General features: G+C 36.7%; 2 non-coding genes and 4 pseudogenes across 2 annotated transcripts; 3 read left to right on the top strand and 3 right to left on the bottom strand.

Moving 5' to 3' along the window:
* The first annotated feature begins 1731 nt into the window (after window positions 1-1731).
* Window positions 1732-4593, top strand: LOC125199352 (annotated as a pseudogene).
* Window positions 4594-4833: 240 nt separating this feature from the next.
* Window positions 4834-6150, bottom strand: LOC125199381 (annotated as a pseudogene).
* A 1138-nt stretch (window positions 6151-7288) lies between these two features.
* Window positions 7289-10422, bottom strand: LOC125199370 (annotated as a pseudogene).
* A 765-nt stretch (window positions 10423-11187) lies between these two features.
* LOC125199369 lies at window positions 11188-16103 on the bottom strand (annotated as a pseudogene).
* LOC125199382 lies at window positions 13087-13189 on the top strand. The gene has a single exon (XR_007172578.1). It is a non-coding gene; the product is annotated as a small nucleolar RNA snoR69Y (small nucleolar RNA).
* Window positions 13252-13333, top strand: LOC125199383. Its single transcript, XR_007172579.1, has one exon. It is a non-coding gene; the product is annotated as a small nucleolar RNA snoR53Y (small nucleolar RNA).
* Window positions 16104-19016: the final 2913 nt, after the last annotated feature.

The raw sequence follows: 19016 nt of genomic DNA, 5'->3' as shown, positions 1-19016 counted from the left end.
TACAAACATCTATCTTTATAATTCACAAGTACAAAAAATAAAGTGACTTAATTTTCAATCTATCGGTTGAAGAGGTTTGTGTTCATTTAATTAGTAGTCTACAATCACATTTGCAGATCTAAAAATTTCGTTCTGGGGTGTGAATCTTGGCGTTGCATCAAAATAACTTACGTCACCATCGTGCTAAAATAGTCATTCAAGCATTCGTCCTCATTTTCATCCATCTCAAACGACTAATAAAATGAGTTTCATGATTCATTATACATTACTAGTAAAAAAAATGTTAAAAAATTTGGAGGTCAATTTTTGGTACCACAATCACATAACTGACCATGTGCCCTAGACATTTAGAGGTTGAGCTCTGCCCCATCGATGTTGAGATTTGTTAGGTGCATTTAATTTTGATGAAGACCAAAATCAAGATATGTTGATCATATCCAATATCATTATGATGATGAGAGAGAGAAGACCAAGCCCAATAGTAGGTCACCCATGAAACTGTTTCATGTTGTATTTAGTGAAATATACTATGAATATACATATTAATTGATTTTTTATATACATTTTATTAATGGTCAGAGTTGTTATTTGTGGAGGCAACTCTCAAGTCGATATCATTGGACCAAATGCGACATACTAAAATTTATTTTCGAACCAAGATTTCAAAGCATTATTCTTTTAAAGAAATAAAGTGTGTTATGTGATTGTGAAACTTTTGATTACAGCCTTTTGAAGTGTCCCCTTTTGATTATACAAATCTAGAATATTATTGGCCCATTGAATATTTAATAATTTGGAATCAGTAAACTTAAGGGAAATAATTATTAATTTAATGCAAGATCTGCCCTTGGAATCTGGGTTTGGCTGACAAAGTTGGGATCCCACCATTACATTGCTTTTACAGCAAAACCCATGCATAAAATAAAGTGTAGTTCAATGTGTTCATATGCCATTTTAAAAATTACAATAAAGTGTAGTTCAATGTGTTCATATGCCATTTTAAAAATTACTCCCTCCGTACTTATAAATAGGAGTCCCGTTTTTCATTTTAGTCCGTCCAGAATAGAGTCTCGCTTCACATTTATCCGAAAGGTAATAAATTTAGCTTAAGAGAGTCCTTAATTAAAGATTCTCAAAGGCTTTCTTATCCTATAATTTGTTTATGTTCACATGCATCAAAGCCATTCAAATATACCATTCAAAGCCATTTAAAATAGATCCCCTCAAAATAAAAAGTTTAAAATGGGCCTCAAATGGGCCAAGGGAAATGGGTCTTTTGATCAGAATAAATGGTCTAAGCAGAAACACAATTGGGCCTGCTTTTATGGACAAGCAGGGCATCAGCAACACGGTGTTACAAACCCGTCCATCGACACGAGACGCCCGTGAGCTGCGTTGCAAAGAGGCGGCTACACGAGGGAAAATTCAGGTCTGCTTTTGTGTGTGTTTTGTGCGTTACATTCACATGTTAGGTAAAAGTATAATTATTAGAACGATGAATTGCAGCTCAGTCCGGTAAAACGTAAATTCGAGTCGTCACTAGAATAAATGTGTAGCTAAACATTTGAGAAAATAGAAATACTATTGGGCCTGGCTTAGTGGGCATTTACAAAAAGAATTAAAATCATACTCAACTTATAGTTTCTAGAATTACCTCGTCGCTAGATGCTAACATACGCCGGTGGTGAAGGATTACTATTTCAGTTGCTCTGAACAACCATTTCCGTAAGCGCCTTCTAGATTTTTTGATTTAGCTCAATTTCAATTTCTAGGGTTTTCAAATTGTGCAGGTATGGGGGAATTAAACATGGACGAATTGTCTCTTCCCCGTATTTTCGAGCAGGCTCGGAAAATCCACCAAGCCGCCTCCGATTCTTCCGTCGATCAGGTTTCCGTGGAATTGGTGTTTCTGTATGATTAATTCACATCTTTGGATCTCGAGCTAGATGAGCTTATTGTGTCAAATCCTGTGATTAGGATACGGTGAAGAAAGGCTGCGAATTGTTGAGGAAATGCGAGGAAATGATTGGGAAATTAGGGTTGTTTTCGCTTAATGAGACGAAAGATGATATCAGTACCGCAAACCTCAAATATATTCTCGTAAGTGGTATTTGATTAGTGATTTTGCTAATTGTATTGTTAATTGATGCCCAAAATGTCAGAATCATATTATGGTTGGTAACTACCTGAAAGCATGGATTGTATGCGGTAGTATAGTCTATTTCTGTAATGGTAATCTCTTGTTTAATTTGTTTCACCTCGAAAGACTGATTGCAATTGTTGTAAAGCAGTTTTCAGTAGATATTTAGAAAGCTAAATTTATAAAAATCATTACTTTATGTTTGCTCTATAGTTTGCTCCGCTATAGAATGCTTGAATCTTTGTTCTGTTGGGTTAGGTTTGTCGAGGAAAATATAGTACTAATTGGTGATTTTTTTCATACAGGTTCCATATTATCTTGGGAGCTAACTGAGAAAATTTCTGAGGAAGATAGGATTGAAATTCTAAATGTTTCACAGGCCAAGCTGAAGGTACTCATTTCTTGTGGGATTACAACAAATGATCTTTTATGTGCTGTGTTTCTGGTTTTTGTTCTGTCTAATTATAGGCTTGGTGAAGTTATTCATGTTGTAATGATGTTGGATTTGGCTTTCCATTGCTATCAGGAATTTTTTTCTTTTGTGAGGCAATGGAACTTGTACCAAAAGAAGAACTAGAATCACTTGCGCAAGCTACTGGTAAACATTTGCTGATAGGAGAGCCCAAAAGGTAGGTTTAGATATTATCTATGTTGCCCTTTACTGTCTATGATTCATTATTTTATAGCTGGAGTATTTTTTTATTTTCTACTACTGTTTTCTTGTTTTAACAAAATGCCTTTTGGAAATGTCTCTAGCAGTAGTGTGGTGTATCTAACTGTATTTGGCACTCAGATTGCACGTTTCAAACGTCAGAAAGCTGCTGAGTCAAAATTGATTGAAATAAGGGAGCGGAAGGAACGGCGTGGGCGTTCAACTAGGGCATCTGCGTTATCTACTCCTGTTGTGTCCGAGGAAGAGGATTTTGATGATGATGATGGGGAGGAGGGGAGGGAGGTCAGTTATCTCATGAGTTCTGCATTATTTTTGGTGAAGTACAAAGTTCTAATTAAATAATGTTAGGGATGCTAAATATCAAGGGTTGTAGGCATTATTGATGTATTTCCGGTCTCTGCTTTTACCTTTATTCTGTTTCAATTATCTAATTTCCTGATATAGTGATATTCTCCTCAGGCATGGCTGACCACCATCTCCTTGGCACTCTGTAAGGTTAGTCTGGAATTCCAGCATCTTGAGTATACACCAGTTCTGTGTGTGGACTTAAATTTCCCCATTTACACCTGTGTTAATAACCAGGTATTTGTATATCACAGGCATTTGATCTACTGGAAATGTTGAAGCAAGAGGAAGAGATGCTCCTTGCTGTTAGGGAAAGACAGTCAAAGGTATCAACTTGTGAAGTGGAGCTACTTTAGATTTGAGAAATTGTGGTTATTATTTAGATCTCAGGAATGCTGGAATAGTGTGTTGCGACATATATACATACACATGTTCCATGCAATAGGTTATTGAATTATGCCTATTTAGTCAGCTCAATCACTTCACCAAATATTTAAACGTGACATGCAGCTTAGTGTATACTATGAGTTGTGTAGCATATGCAACATTTGAATGCAACTTATCTTTTGTGGTTACATCTTCCGCAGGAAGGGAATAATGAGCTTGCACAGTCCATTCTCGATGAACGTGCTGAAAGAGCAGAAGCCTGGCATCGTGATGCAGCAACAAGGTCTCGATTTACAAAACCTGCAACTCCAATCACATGTGCTACTTTTGCTCAAGATGTGATAGAGGGTAGAGCGGCAGTTTCACAGGCTCATGAACACAAACATCAGCCAATGCTATTTGGACCTGCAAGCCTTGTGGCCAAAAACCCAACAAGTGAAAGGAGAGAATCGCAGCTAAAGTTTTCCAGCCTCACTACAGGTACTTTAGTAAATCATAAAACTGAACTGACAAGCAAAAGGATGAAAAATCTGCTGTGATTGCTTGAAGGTCTCTGAAATTTATTTAATTGCCAGATTACCAACCATGAGCATAGAGGAAGCTGGGTTGAAGGAGATGGAGATTATGAATAAGTGGCAAGAAGATACCAAGAAGATCATTGAAGAAGCTAACACGTCATGGCACACGGATAACAAGCTGCTACAGAGGCCAAGCGAGGATGATGATGACGAGGATGATGATGCTGCCCAAGATAAGGCTAGGGCGTGGGATGACTGGAAGGACACAACCCTCGCAGCAGGCAATAAGAAGCTCACTCCATGCGGTTGATTTTAATGCCCATTGCCCTGCATCTGTGCAATCTCTGGAGTACAATTTATTGTCCAAGTTTTAGTTTTGTTTAATTATTATTACTGTATTATTGTGCTGTATAGTGGCTGTAACTTATGAGTATAGAGAGTAGGAGAAACTTCGACCGACGGTGACATATAGCTGGTTAAACTCGATTTGGTAAAAATTTTCTGTACGTCGTGATAAACTGTTACAGCTATGCCCTTTTGCATTCCAATTCCAGTTTAAATCTAGATTTACTTTGGACGTTTCGTTTGTTGTTTTGTCGTTTCTCGATTCTGTTCCCAAGTTTCTACTCGGTTTATTTTGTTCCCAGTAAAGATTGTAAAGCTCGATTCAATGAACTTGAAAAGCTCAAACACTCCCTCTCCAAAATAAGTTACAATTGCTGAACAAAACGGCACAGGTGAGAAACAGAGGATCCAAAAAGATCAAGCAATGACAAATTACCAGTCGCGTTTATACTTGAAAGTTGTGATGCGATACAGAAACAAGATCAACGCGAACCAGAAACAGGAACACGGGATCCAAAAACATATTGCGTGACAACAACCAACAAGAAGAAAACTCGATTTATACAAGACTCAAAAAGCACAAATACAATTCAGATCCTGCAACTCAGTTGGTGTTTCATCTGACAGCCACAACCAAACCGAGCAAAACAACGCAGCAGATCAAACACAAGGCCAAGATTCGCCCCACCACTGACAAAGCAATAGAGCCCAGCAACTTACCAGGCGTTCAATCCACTCCATCATCAAAAACCTCCATAAACAGGCTGGGAATCCTATTAAAACGAGTTTGTATACACAAGTTTGAAGCACAATAATCACATCAAATACACAAGGGATACCAGTCCTGCATTATAACAGGAAATGGATGCTTTTCATTTCAACAAAGAAACTCAACCAACATATTATATATCACCAAGTATAAGAAATCACCCAAATGTAATCAAACCAAAGCTATTTCAGCTCTCCATGCATTTCAGGCCCCTGCAAACCCACAGCCATACAACAAACAAGATTGCACAAGCGATCAAATCGAGCGAAAGAATCACCCAAACTTGCTTCTTCCAAACCTTCTTAGCCTTTTGCTGGCAATTCAGTTCCCCAGAATAGAGCCCTCTGTTCTTATGCGAGGTCGAACTGAACCCGGGCTCGGACAAAGGGGGTGGCGTTGCCACTGCTGTCATCAACCTCTCTCTCCCCATTTCTTCTCCCATCCATCTTGAATTCCTCAAGCAATGCATTCTTCTTCATCTTGCTCGACCCATTTTCCACACTGAGCCTGCTCCTTCCGCGAATTGGACCCGACCCGTATTGAAAGCTCCCATTTTCCCCCATTCTCTGCCCTTTTGGGGACTCAATTCCATCCATGTGATACAACGCCGGGCCAATCAGCTGCCGGAAAACAGGGCTGAATTCGCCCTGGAAGCAATGGGAACTCAGCCTCTCCAACTTGCTAACACCATTGAAATCCTTAACGAACGCATCCTTCACGCTCCCCAGAAACGCCAAACCCTCAGATTTCTCCAATTTATCGTCGTAGACCAGAAATAGGCGAAGGATCGTCGATCATGAAGGCGTAGGTCTCGAACGGACGGTGTGGCTGAAGGTGGCGTGGAGCTTGGGCGTTTTCTCGAGGCATTTCACCGCGATCGCGCCGAGCTCGGCATCCTTGGAGTTGAATTCGCTAATATGGAGGTCCCTTTCGCAATGCAGCAATAGTAGATCAGAGCTGGATCGGAATTCATAGCTCCGGAAAAGGGAATTCGAGAACAAACGAGATCAAAACCCTTGTACCCTTTCTCCGAATTCTTCTTTCTAAATATTTACAGAAGGAAGGAATCCAGATCCAAGTCTGGTCGAAATTGGGGGAAATTGCGGAGGAAGAATTGAAATTGAGGGAGAATTGAGGGTTTGGAGGAGGTGGCTTAGCCGTCGGAAAAGTACAAAATGGACAACTCCTTTTCCACCGGCCAAAAACAGATTCAACATTTATTTCTTTATTTATTTATCTTCATTACACTCTCTTTCCTAATAATCTTTCTTTTTTTGGCATAATGTTAATGAAATCATATTTACTCAAACTTATAAAATAGCAAAATTGCAACAAAATTTTGATTTTTGGGACGTCTGATTGTTGTAATCCCAATTAGTGCAATCTAATCACGCGTCACAAGGCTAGGCCTAATACATTTGGTCTTCAAAAATAGAACTTAATAGATTTAGTGAAGTTATCGCAACAAATATTGAACAAATTCACTTATTAGTAAAACATTCATATGATCCAATTATGTCTAAAATCAATCAAAGCGTTAACAAAAACCCAAATCACCAAATCATCAGTTTTTTCAATATTTATTAAATAATTTTAATTTAATGCTTGCCAATCTATGCCCATTATTCAATATCTAGCTGAACTAAACAACAAAACCACCTCCTCTAAAATTTGATTTGTAACCATAACAAGAAATTTCAAATCAGAAGAACAAAAACCATCCCAAAATATTGTTGAATAATGAGTATATTGTGAGGGTTTGTAAATAGTTATCTTTGTTATACTTCTCATCACATTACCACCTGCTATTGACAATCCATTGTTTCATCAACATCTTCCATCTCTAGAGACTTAGCTTCAAGCAGAACTAAGCTTATCGAGCACAAACACAAGCACGTGTCGGAAGTTTGACATTGAGACGCAACACTCGAAAGAACGAGCTAGAGAGCTCCTACATTTGCTATGTTTTATATGTATGGTGTGACCATCCTCAGACGTAATAGCAAAAGAATTTTGAGCAGAATCAGAACGAAATCCCCATTTTTTTATTGCGTAGTGTAGCAAAAATGTGCAAGTTTTACCGCCTGCAAGCTGCGTTTTTGTGTTCCTGCAGAGTCAGCCAGCATAAGGAGGATCGATGAAGGCCCAGCCGAAGACTTGCTCGTACTGAACTGCAGCGTTGTCCCACGACATGTTCTTCTCCATCCCACGCTTCATTAGTCCCTCCCACGAAACTTTGTGCTCTATGACGTCGAAACTGCTATCCGTAGGGTCTGTAGAGACGAAATGACAGATGAGAAATCATACGATATCAGGGCGACCGTTCATGTATGATCATGAGATAGAACTTACAGTCAATAAACTTTCTTTTGTTAGAGGAGAAAATGCCCACCTATGACAAAGCCCAAGAATTTTCACAAGTTAAGGACATACAAAGATCTTGCAATTGAAATGGTTTGAGTCGGAAAATGTCGATGGAAATGACACGTACCCGGTACCTTCACCAGTGCCTTCATTCGCATATGGATCAAAAGTTTGAACCGTGTCCTGATGAATAGAAAGGTGAGGTGTCAAATCACTTTATTCGATAAACTGAAGAAAAAACGCTCGTAGACCGCAGTGGGTGATCTCACTCTAAGTCCCCCGGTGCAGTGGACAACGGGAACAGTGCCATATCTCATTGCATACAACTGGTTCAGCCCACATGGCTCGAATCTTGAAGGCATCACAAGTATGTCACAGCTGCAAAAGCTCTACTCATATCAACAAACAATTACTCACATAGGGCAATCAGTTAGATTAAACATCAAATTACCCTGCTGTAATCCTATGGAGATCGGGACGTTGAACCCAACCCACCCCGATACTTGTCCTTATAAGTGGATTCAAGTTGCCTCATCCAGTCTTCTATTGTTTTCTCCGGATCCGAGCATTACCTATAGTATAAACAAGCTAGAGTTTAGTAACTTATCACGTACAGCGATTTGCAGATATATCAACCGAACAAGGAAGTAGCAGTCTTACAAGTTGGACATCATCGTGCATAAGATCTGGGGCAGCTGAAAGAAGAATGTCACACCTTTCTGGTAGTCGAGTCTCCCGATAAACCCAATCTGTGGAGACATCAAACTTTGAGAAAACTTAGGCTTAAGTAACCCTAGTATTAACTAAATCATGGGAGAACTATATTCTCACCAGAGGAACATCGGGTCGGATTGGAAGACCAGTTCTGCTTGTAGCGCAGCCTTACACTCAACCTGGAATGAACAGCAGCAGATAGTTAAGCTAGCATGTCACTAGGCATACATTGATGTCGAAATAATATTAAAATTTTGGAGCATCATAACCTTTCCAGAGAGGTCATCAATCGAGTAGAAAGAAGGAAGATGTGGATCAATAGATGGATTCCATTCATTGGTATCAACCCGTTTGTGATTCCTGCAGGTCGCATGTTATTATGAGCAGAACTGACTTGATTTGTTGATGCAGACATGTCATTATCATCGACACAACATACCTGTCAAAACTGATTTCCGACTGCTTAACAGCTCTTGCAACCCATATCCACCTCGGGGTGGTTATTTCCCAGGAGTAACCCTACATGGAAAAACAAAAGAGAGTAATAAAATGTGATAATTACCAGAAAACAGGAAGGCGGAAAGTTGAGGACTTGGTTTAGGGTCAATGTGACCAAGAAAACTGATACCACTGTCTTGTAACTCCATAGCCTACTGAGCCTTACCCATCCCAATATGATCGATATCACATGATTTGTATCATAATATTACCTGGCTTACTGTCACTATCTGTCAGCAGTGACTATAGCAGATTTCAGAACATTGACTGCTTCACCAGGGTCGAGAGCATGTGTCCTCGCCCAAGTTGGGAACACCCATTCCAACGCCTTGTACCACCCAGGAGGCAATCCGAAATTCTTATACGTGACTGCTGGTTCCACACCCTGTACAACGGAATAGTTTGTGTGTCGTTACTACTTCACTATGATAATCAAAGTCATTTACACATTACCACAGTTCTTCAGCAAATCAAATTCTACAGTATGCGAAAAGAACTAGAAAGTAAAAATGCATTAGAGCCTACTAAACTGAAATGAAACAGAACTCACCTGATGTGCTAGATTATGTATCACAATTATACTCCGCGCATCCTTGTATACACCGTGTGGACGATATTTTGCGGCTAAGAGCCTAAAATCATTGAACAAACGGAAATCACTATTTACATCATTGATCTAATGGTTTGTGAGTTTATATGGGTGCTAAACATATTGTAAAAGAAAAATCATTGCAGGAACACATATACGGCCTAAAATATATATAAGACATTAATAAAGAACCGGGAATCGTTCACAAAAGAGAGATGTAAATTGTAAAGTCACGTACACAGGAACTAGGCCGGCATGCCAGTCGTTTGCTATAAATAGACATTTATCTCCATATGTGTAACCTCCCAGCGGCAGCACTAAGGAGCTTCACAAGCTGCGTGACAAAGTAAAGTGAACCGGAACTGTTCACAAAAAAGGTTATAAATTATCAAAAAAGTGACTGATCATAATAACTTGCAAAGATTCATCAATTACTTTGAGTACATATCTATATCATTAATATATATAATATATATGTCGATTCTGTACGATCAACCATTTACCTGATTATCACCAAACGCACCAAAACCATCGCCATATGGAGTTCCAGGTCGGTGGTATGAGGGGTGGTCTACAAAGACCTAAATATGAAAAAATATAACAAAACAAGTAGATGTAACTTTCTACTATTCCACAATTAAAGGAAAAAGGACATTTTACTCGGTTATCTATACATATGACTCGATAAATGTAGATGGATCTTCTTACCCAATCAACTCCAGCCCTGTATTCATGGAATAATCCAACCTCCTGTACACCACCAAAGCAATGGATCTTGGTCGGCCTTTCAGTATCAACGGCATTGGCAAATTTTTGATCTGATAAACCTCCATCCATATATCTTGGTGATACAACCATTACACGGTGACCTCGTGCAGCCAATGCTATTGGTAAGGAGCCACAGACATCTCCCAAGCCTCCGGTTTTCGAATAAGGGGCTGCTTCAGAAGTTACAAAAACCACATTGTAGGTTGTGCGGGGGGAAGTTGTATCACTACTTTTGGTTTCTTCAGACAGATTCTCTGCTTCATCTTCTTGAGTTTCCGAGACTCTGTCATCGCTGCTTCTGAAATTAGACATAATTATAGTCAGATAGTACTTGAACTACTGTAATATTTCACCTAAAAGTTTCATCCAAAATACCCCAACACAACAAATTTTCTAAAACAAATAACCATAACTCATATAACAGCAACAAAAATCACTATATCTCACAATCTTCATAATGACAAAATAAGTTCATACTACTATCTAGAGAAGAGACAAAATGGAGTAAGATCGTCCATTATCTTCTTGATCATCGTTCACAGTAAGTGAATATATCAAACATCACCGCAACATATCATAGTTCTTGGGAAACACTCAGGAACAATGCTTTATCAAGGTGAATCAACAGCAAGCATCCAAATACTACAACATAAACTGTAATCTTTTTTCCACTGGAAAGCCAAAAGCAGAACGATACATATATCCAAGCTTACGGAATCACTCTTTTTTCTGTTTTTGAGAAACATGAAACTGTAATCATAACATTTGACTCATTTTATATTAAAACAGAACCATAATATCCCGGAACGAGCTCTCGGTCCACTAAACAGGAGCTTTTCTCGCCCATGTGCACCTAATTGTAGTCCATCAACGAAAACTTGAGAAAGCCCTCAACTTTTCCTCTAATCTTAACAACTATATGACTCATTGCTCTATCATAACTAAATTCACTAATGCAAATACACTATATTATGCACAACCCCAGCAGCACAGATAGAGAGATTACAGTCATTACATCAACATTAGACAGAAAACTACAGTGACATTTGTAAGAGTGAGGACATAAGGAACAATATATCAAATCATAACCATACAGATAGCTACATACTCTTCTACAAAATCTAACACAATTATGCAAAATTCAAAAAAAACAAACACACGAAGTATAACTGTGTAACGCAGCAATGAAAAAACAAGAACGGTTACCAGAATTATGAATGAAGCGAAAGCCAACAACAGAGCCAATCTCATCACTCTCATCTCCCACCAAAACTCCCTCCTTCGTCTCCTGATTCTTGGCATTCCCGCTGCCCCTTCTCACAAACTCACCCTCTTCCTTATTGGATCTCGCTCTGATACAAAAGGAACGATCTTTTCTCTTCCCGGACGAAAATGAAGCAAATCCCAGCTGCCTAAAACAGTTGATGCCACTGTTGTGAACCAATTTTGCGGCGAGATATCTCGAGGAGTGATGTGCATCGCCTCCATGGGAGGTGAGAAAGAATGAGCCGAGTGAAGAAGCAAGGAATATGCAAGTGTGAAGAGTGATGAAGTGAATGTGAAGGGAAATGTTGAGGGAAAGTAGCTTAGGATCTGATGAAAACCGCGAAAAAATAGCTGTGGGTGAGAAGGCGATGAAACGACGTCGTACAGGTTTAATGTTAGACACGTGTCAAGTAATGTCGGCATTCACATGCTGTCGACGCTATTAATGGCACATCAACATCTTTTTCACTTCATTTTGTCCTATTTTAGACTTTGTGTTGATTGCCAAATAATTTACTAGGAGTAGTAGTTTAGCCCATCACCTTTTGACACCCTCTCTCCTAGTCTTCTGTTTATCGTATGTATCTAAATTTATAGTACTAATAATATTTCACTCATTTTCATCTGTTGTAAACATTTATTAATTTATATATTCATATTGTTCAGTATTAATATCTCATGGAGTACTATATTTCACTACATTTTTTACTCATCTTCTATCATATTGTACATATTTCAGCTAGCGATGTATCCAAATGAAACATTTACTAATAATGATCATAATGAGTATTTTATTAAATTTGTTTTAGAACTTATGTTGTCTATTACCATTATTATTAATGGACAAAGATATTGTATTAATAGTTATGTGTAAATAATTCAGTAGAGGTGTGATCAATTACTAACTTTCTTAAGTTGTTAATTTTGTTAACTCATTGGTTGCTAATTTTGCTAACTCATCAATGCATGTATTAAAATGTTAAATGGGTGATATTAAAATGTCAACACATAATTTTTTTACATTTCAATATATTGTATTGACATTATTGTTGACATTCAATGCATCGTGATGACATTTTTTATACATTGCGTTGATGAGTTAGTAAGTTAACAATTTAAGAAAAGTTAGCATTATAACTCACCCCAATTCACGTATCTATTTATATTAACTTGCAAAATTTTTCGTTTTTATAGATAAATTAATATTAGAAATTTTAAAAATCGTATGAAGGTCATCCTTTTTCTTCTTTATAGGCAAGTGAATTTTAATTTAAAAATAGCATAACAGTAGACTCGAACCTTAGATATTAATACTCCAGTCTCCACCAACATTACTTTGTTTATATGGTTGAAGTCAATTAAGTAATCGATCTTGTCTACACAAATTTGAAATTTCAGTCTGAGCTTAAAATCGAAAAAGAATCAAAGTAATTTTTTTACTATCTCCAAGACTCCAACGGAAGGGATAAATTTTGTCTTGGCGAACTGATATTAGATGATGGCCCAAAGTGAATATGGGGCCCCAAAAAACATAGCTTAAGAGCCGGGCCGAAAATGGGAAGCCCATTTCTTAACATTGCAAATTCGGAACCCTAATTCGAGCAGTTGTTTAAACCTCGACATCACATTCTGCATTTCATAGCATCATCAAATTGAACGAATTTGTGAATAATTACGATTTTGTTTTTTGAGAAGGGTGATTTGGTGTTTTGCGGTGATGATAAGATTGATTAATCCCAGCTCATTATGAGACCTTTCTTTGTGTAAGGTCAGGGAATATAATTTTTTCTCAAATATATATCTGAGCTTTTCCAATCCCTCTTTTTCCTTCCCTTTTTTTTTTCCCCGGGATTTCTTTCATCCCCTTTCTTTGGTGTTCCTGGTGATGTATGATAAACCATGCTAATACTGAATATCTTGTGATTGATATCAATTTTCGAAATTATCTGAAGGAACACCTAATTTATTTCGATTTACATATTTTTGTCCCCCTTTTGCTCTTCTAAATTCATTCACTGTTGTTTGATTAAAAGAGAACTGAAATGGATGAAAAATCTATGTTTTTCAATTTTCATTTATTTTTGCTTCTTATATTTCAAATTTCTCTGATTGTGGAGTTTCATTTCCAGAATCTCTGACCAAAAGTCTTATTTTGACATCAGCCAAAATTAATAAGATGATTGAATTAAATCAGAATTATAATGAGATTTAATTGTAAGTGAACATATTGATTCTCACTCTAATTTTGGACATGACAGCATTATCAAAAAGCTTAATGTAGTTAGTGCAAAGTTAAAAGTAACAAGTGACAAATATTCGACGCAACATCTTGCTCGGGAAAATATCTTAAATGGATTGTTTTGGTAGCTTTATTTAAGTCTTAACTGTGTTAGAAAAAAGCAAATGTATAGAAGATTTATTAAAGTCCAATTGGGTGGGAAAATATAAAATCAAAAGTATATGTATAGTAGATTCATGTTACTATATCTTTCTATTAAAGTGGTGAATATCTTTTGTGCAGAGTGTAAAATTTATGTATTTTGTTTAGATACAATAGTAAAGAAAGTACTACTAATGTACTAGTGTAATAATTTATTTATAATAAATTAAGAAATACAGAATAAAATATAAGAGTATAAAAAAAGAGTTGAAAACACAATAGTATAATTTGGTGTTTATTAGTCTATATGTTATAGTAATACATTAAGCTAGAAAATAAATTAATCATAACAAATATTTACTACTATACTTTTTTCTTGTACATATATGCTCTAACCGATGACAAAATATTTAATGAAGAACGTTTTTTTCATAAGTTATACAGGCTTGGTCACAAATCAACAGTAGTTATATTAATATAAATAATAGAGCCGGAAGTATGTCTCCAACCTGATGAAAAGACTTGCCCTCAGTGCTAGATTCCGGGCTGCACAAGCACTTACCATCTTTAGGGTTCGGGCTTCTCTGAGGCTGATAAGGTGTCCCTCCACCCGAACTCGAGAGTCGTATCCACCGACTCTCTTAGTAGAATAGTTCCACGTATTCCTAGCGGGCCGGTTGTTTAGTTGGGCCTTGAGTCCGTACCTTTTTTAGCAGATTGTGTCGGGGCCATGTAGCTTGGGACGTTGTCCATGGCCGGTCGTTGTGTTTGGGATTGCCCATTTCGATGGAGTCGTCATCCATCCATCCATCGGCCCAATTCCAACCCCATCGTGACACCATTTGTTGCTGACGTTAATCACAATGCATATTAAAATCCATATTACTCACTTGTTCACCATAAAATATTTTATTTAATTTCTGTATCGATTTTATGTGGATGAAAATTTATTTGAATATGAGTGTTACTATTTATTGAAAGAGTATAAATAAAATGAGTCATTTAATATAGAACAAAGGGGAGTTTTTCAAACCTGATTGTAGGTTACAGCTCTCTCTCTTTTGACTTCAAAGTGCAATTTTCTTCTAGGGCTATCTCTCATTCTACTCATGGTCCTATCCCATTGCTCACTCTCAAACTTGTTCATTTGACTTTTGATCTTTTTTCCCTCTCCTCCTCCAGCTTGCTCTGAAGCTGGAGCCTCGAGCGCACGCGTGCCTGCACGCGAACAAGCGCCTGCATGCACCGCAGGCGGTCATGTGCGCCTGCTTCCGCACGTTGGACCCCAACGAGCGCCGGGAGCCTCACCAGCCCTTGAGGGCGCGCAAGGCCCGCCTTGCCTAAAAATCGACACCAAAAATCTCGTCACCGGCATCATATCACATGCCCCCTACAATTCAAACACAACTTCACTAACCAGATATCCTCTGTAGTGGGCTTGTACGAGTGTCGGGGCCCTCTCCTCCTTAGACTGGCGCCGACCCGGACAGCCTAATGACTTTGGCGGCTGCGGCTGCAGTACCCCGCCACAGCCATAGCACGGTTCGGATCCTTTCCCAAGCCATAGGGGAAGACGACGACTCTATGCCCCCTCCCATTCGTGAAATCGGGCAGCTCGCGGCTGGGAAATGCTCGAGTGACACCACCTCCGGAGCTTCATAATGCCATTTCTCCACACTTTCCTTCTAAACCAAGATTATCAAAATCATCAAGAAACTCCAACAAATTTCCATGATCACTGCCTTCGTTAGGCCAAATTATTTAATTAATTTAATGTCGATTGTTGTTTTCATTTCCATCTCAACATAAATGCAACAAAGATCAACAACTTTATCAAAGATAAATCAAGAAAAGAAAAGCATAGATAGTGAGGTTGTGGAGCACATGATGATCACTTGGGCTATGATGGTGATGTCGCTTGGTTGGAGAGAAAGTAACATATGAATTGAGGTTGTTTTGACCTTTCTCTTCATTTGGGACCGTATATCTAAATAACTACTAGATCTTAAAGTGGTCACCAATTTTTATCTCAAACACCAAAAAATCTTCAATAATATCATTAAAACTAAAATCAAGATTATCTTGTTTGCATTGTCCTTAAAATGGAGGATTTGGTGGTAATTAAGAGGATGAGGTGGAGGAAATATTTTCAATTTGGATAAAGATGTTGCTAAGACAAATTTCATCAAAGTAAACTAATTGATCATCAAAAATTTTGTTTTTTTCTCACCAAGAACTTTATCTTTACAGAGTAACAAACTAACCTTTTTCTGTGGGGATTCTTTTGTGGGGGGCTGCTTGAAAACCTTCTTCACCGACGAAACCAGCCGCCGCCTTTCTTGCCCATTTTCCGACCAAAAGTGATCACTAGAAAAACGTTACATGATCGTACATATCCCAAATTTATAAGTAAAATGTAGGAGAAATGATGAAGAAACAAACCTGAAAAGGCTACTGATTATGAGCCACTTTAGTTTCTACTTGTGTCTGTATCTTGATATATGAAAGTTTTTAAAGCTTATTACTGTCAAATGTGACTAAAATTAAAGAAAAATGAAAGGGTTGATGGGAAAAGAGTGTAATAAAATGTACACACAATTGACTTATGGATATTTCGAGAGAGAAAAGTGATGGCTAAAGCACTTGCCGTTAGTATTTAATCTTTCTCACGGGGGTAGCTGTTTCATTACAGTTGGGATCAGCCAATGGGGGGCTGGCACGTGTTGGCTGAGTGCCCTCTTCACCAGGGTACATCTCTACGCTCTTCAACACATGATTTTTTTATCATCTTCTCTAATTAATTAATTGCTACACTTGAGCAAGAAATATGGAGATATATGATGTGCCCACTCTGTGTAATTTGATGTGAAAGTGGTTTGTCAAACCATAATTTAAGTCATTTCGTTCACTAATAATAGAATTAAAAGTTTATGATACAATTTTAATGTAGAGTAAGAGGAATATTGAAGAATTTTTTTAAACATTGTTAGTTGAACGTAAATAATAAAAGAAAGAAAAAAGTATACAAGATAAAGATAAAAGGCTACTGGATCATGTTATCAAAAATTGAAATGAAGTAGTAGTAATTTTCATAGATGAGGGGAAAACAAGGAAGATTATTAGTAATGGTCTAATGGATGAAAAAAATATGATAAAAAAATTTGATTACAAAATTGTGACTAAAAGTTTATCTAACTATATTTAGGAGTTGGTGTGGGGCCCAAAAAGTGACATTCACCTACAAACATCAATAAACAAATAGGTGGTGTACCAAAATATAGTCATTGGCTAAGAACTAAACTAATTTGCAATAATTTTAACTATTTTTTTCGCCATTTAACATAAGATTCCATCAAAAGATAAAGCTACCAATAACAGTTGAATGATTACTTGGTGGAGTCTACAAAAGGTAATTAAAGGGGTATTAGACATAAAAGATATGTACAAATTACACACCATTTAGTTTAAAATATATCCATCTCAATTTAAAAATGTAAAACAATCAAAGATACTATCTAATTATATGGGAGTACTAGAAAATAAACATATATTGTACTCCAATAATTGAAAATTGAATTTACAAGATCACAAGAGGGAAATTTCAAATTTTAATTATCTCTAAACAAGAGTATTATAATTATGAAATATATAGGAGTATAGGACCACAATGGCAAAGTTAGAAAGTTCCGGGGTTTATCGTAAATTAAAGGAAACGAATTGTAACAACGTAACAAAATGAGTTTATTTTAAAAAATGTCATCATAATTCATTGTGGTCATTATATCTTCTTCTCTGCCCCATTAATCTTTTTTACTCCCACTATAAGTGAGATATTTCTCTTTTTTTTGGGATAAAGCAACCTTCTATTTCTCTCCTACATCACCATCTTTCTTACTTTTCTCTCTATTTTTTTTCATTCCTATAAAACTGGGGGCAAAAGAAATGTCTCACAACTTAGAAAGTATTATACAGCATGCTAAGATAAATGTCAATTTTTTGTACCTAATCAAACATTGGCTCAATTATATAGTATAATAAATATACATAAAGAATATTTAATACTATGAAATGACAATGGTAAGTTAAATGGTCGTTATTATAGATTTATAGTTATACAACTCTCGAATTATGTATCATAATGTACATTTTTGAACATGAGGATACTAATTGTGTCACTCAATCAATTTTTGTGGCATCTATTTTCCTATAAAAATAAATGCAGAAAAGACTTTGTATAACTAAACCGTCTTTCAAAATTAAACGTTCTTTTTTTTCCCACTTTTTAAACAAGTATTGTGCTGTAAGGAGTATTCCACACTTACCATTATTTTCACTTTTCAAATAAGTATTGTAAGAATTATTCCATAATTACCATTGTTTTATCTTAAAAATTGGACTATGTTTGTGTAGCATGTGAACTACTGCATTGAAAATACAATAGAATACTTATATGGAAAAGAAGGATTGACATAAATTTTTTAATTAAGTTATATGAGCTGTGGAGTTTCATTTTCACAACCAGTTTTGAGATCTTAAAATTGCAGTTGAGTCACTAAAAGATAAAAATTAAATGAAGGCCCTAATTTATGTAGACTCGGATTACTGTATTTTACTTCCATTAAAAGGTATTTAATGATTATGTTTAAACATTATACTCTACCAATTAACTAAGTAGTTTGTTTTGTGATGCATAAAATGTGAGGCCCATCTTCCAAGGTAAGTTCCCATTATAAGATTTTAGATTAGTATTTTTGGGAGAATAATACTCCTCCGCTCAGTTTATAGTACATTTTCGTCATAAAAGTCCGTCCCACATTTATAGTCACATTTAAAATTTTCCATATTTGGATATAAAATTTACTCCATTATTCACTAAAATTATACCCAAATGTCATTATCAACACAAAATAAACCAAACCAAAACAAAAATTAAAAACCTAAAAGTCAATAAGGACTCACCTTCAACCAACTCACTCATTTATTACACACTCCACCATCTCACTTCATTAATTACACACTCCACCAATTACTTAAAACTCAATTATAACTAAACGTGCTATAAATTTGACGGAGTGAGTAAAACTTTCGGAATGTTTTTTTTTAGTTTATTTGGTAATAAATGGCCATATATTCTGATTTTGGTTGAAATCCAATTGTTGAGCTTCCTTTGAAAGTGATGTTTCCTACCAATACTCACGCATATAAGATTTTCGGAATGTTTTTTTGTGTTAGGAACGTCTCGAAAATGAATACTCCTATG

This window comes from Salvia hispanica, unplaced genomic scaffold (genome assembly GCF_023119035.1).
Source record: "Salvia hispanica cultivar TCC Black 2014 unplaced genomic scaffold, UniMelb_Shisp_WGS_1.0 HiC_scaffold_479, whole genome shotgun sequence".
NCBI lineage: Eukaryota > Viridiplantae > Streptophyta > Magnoliopsida > Lamiales > Lamiaceae > Salvia > Salvia hispanica.
This window is presented reverse-complemented; position numbering and strand designations above follow the sequence as displayed.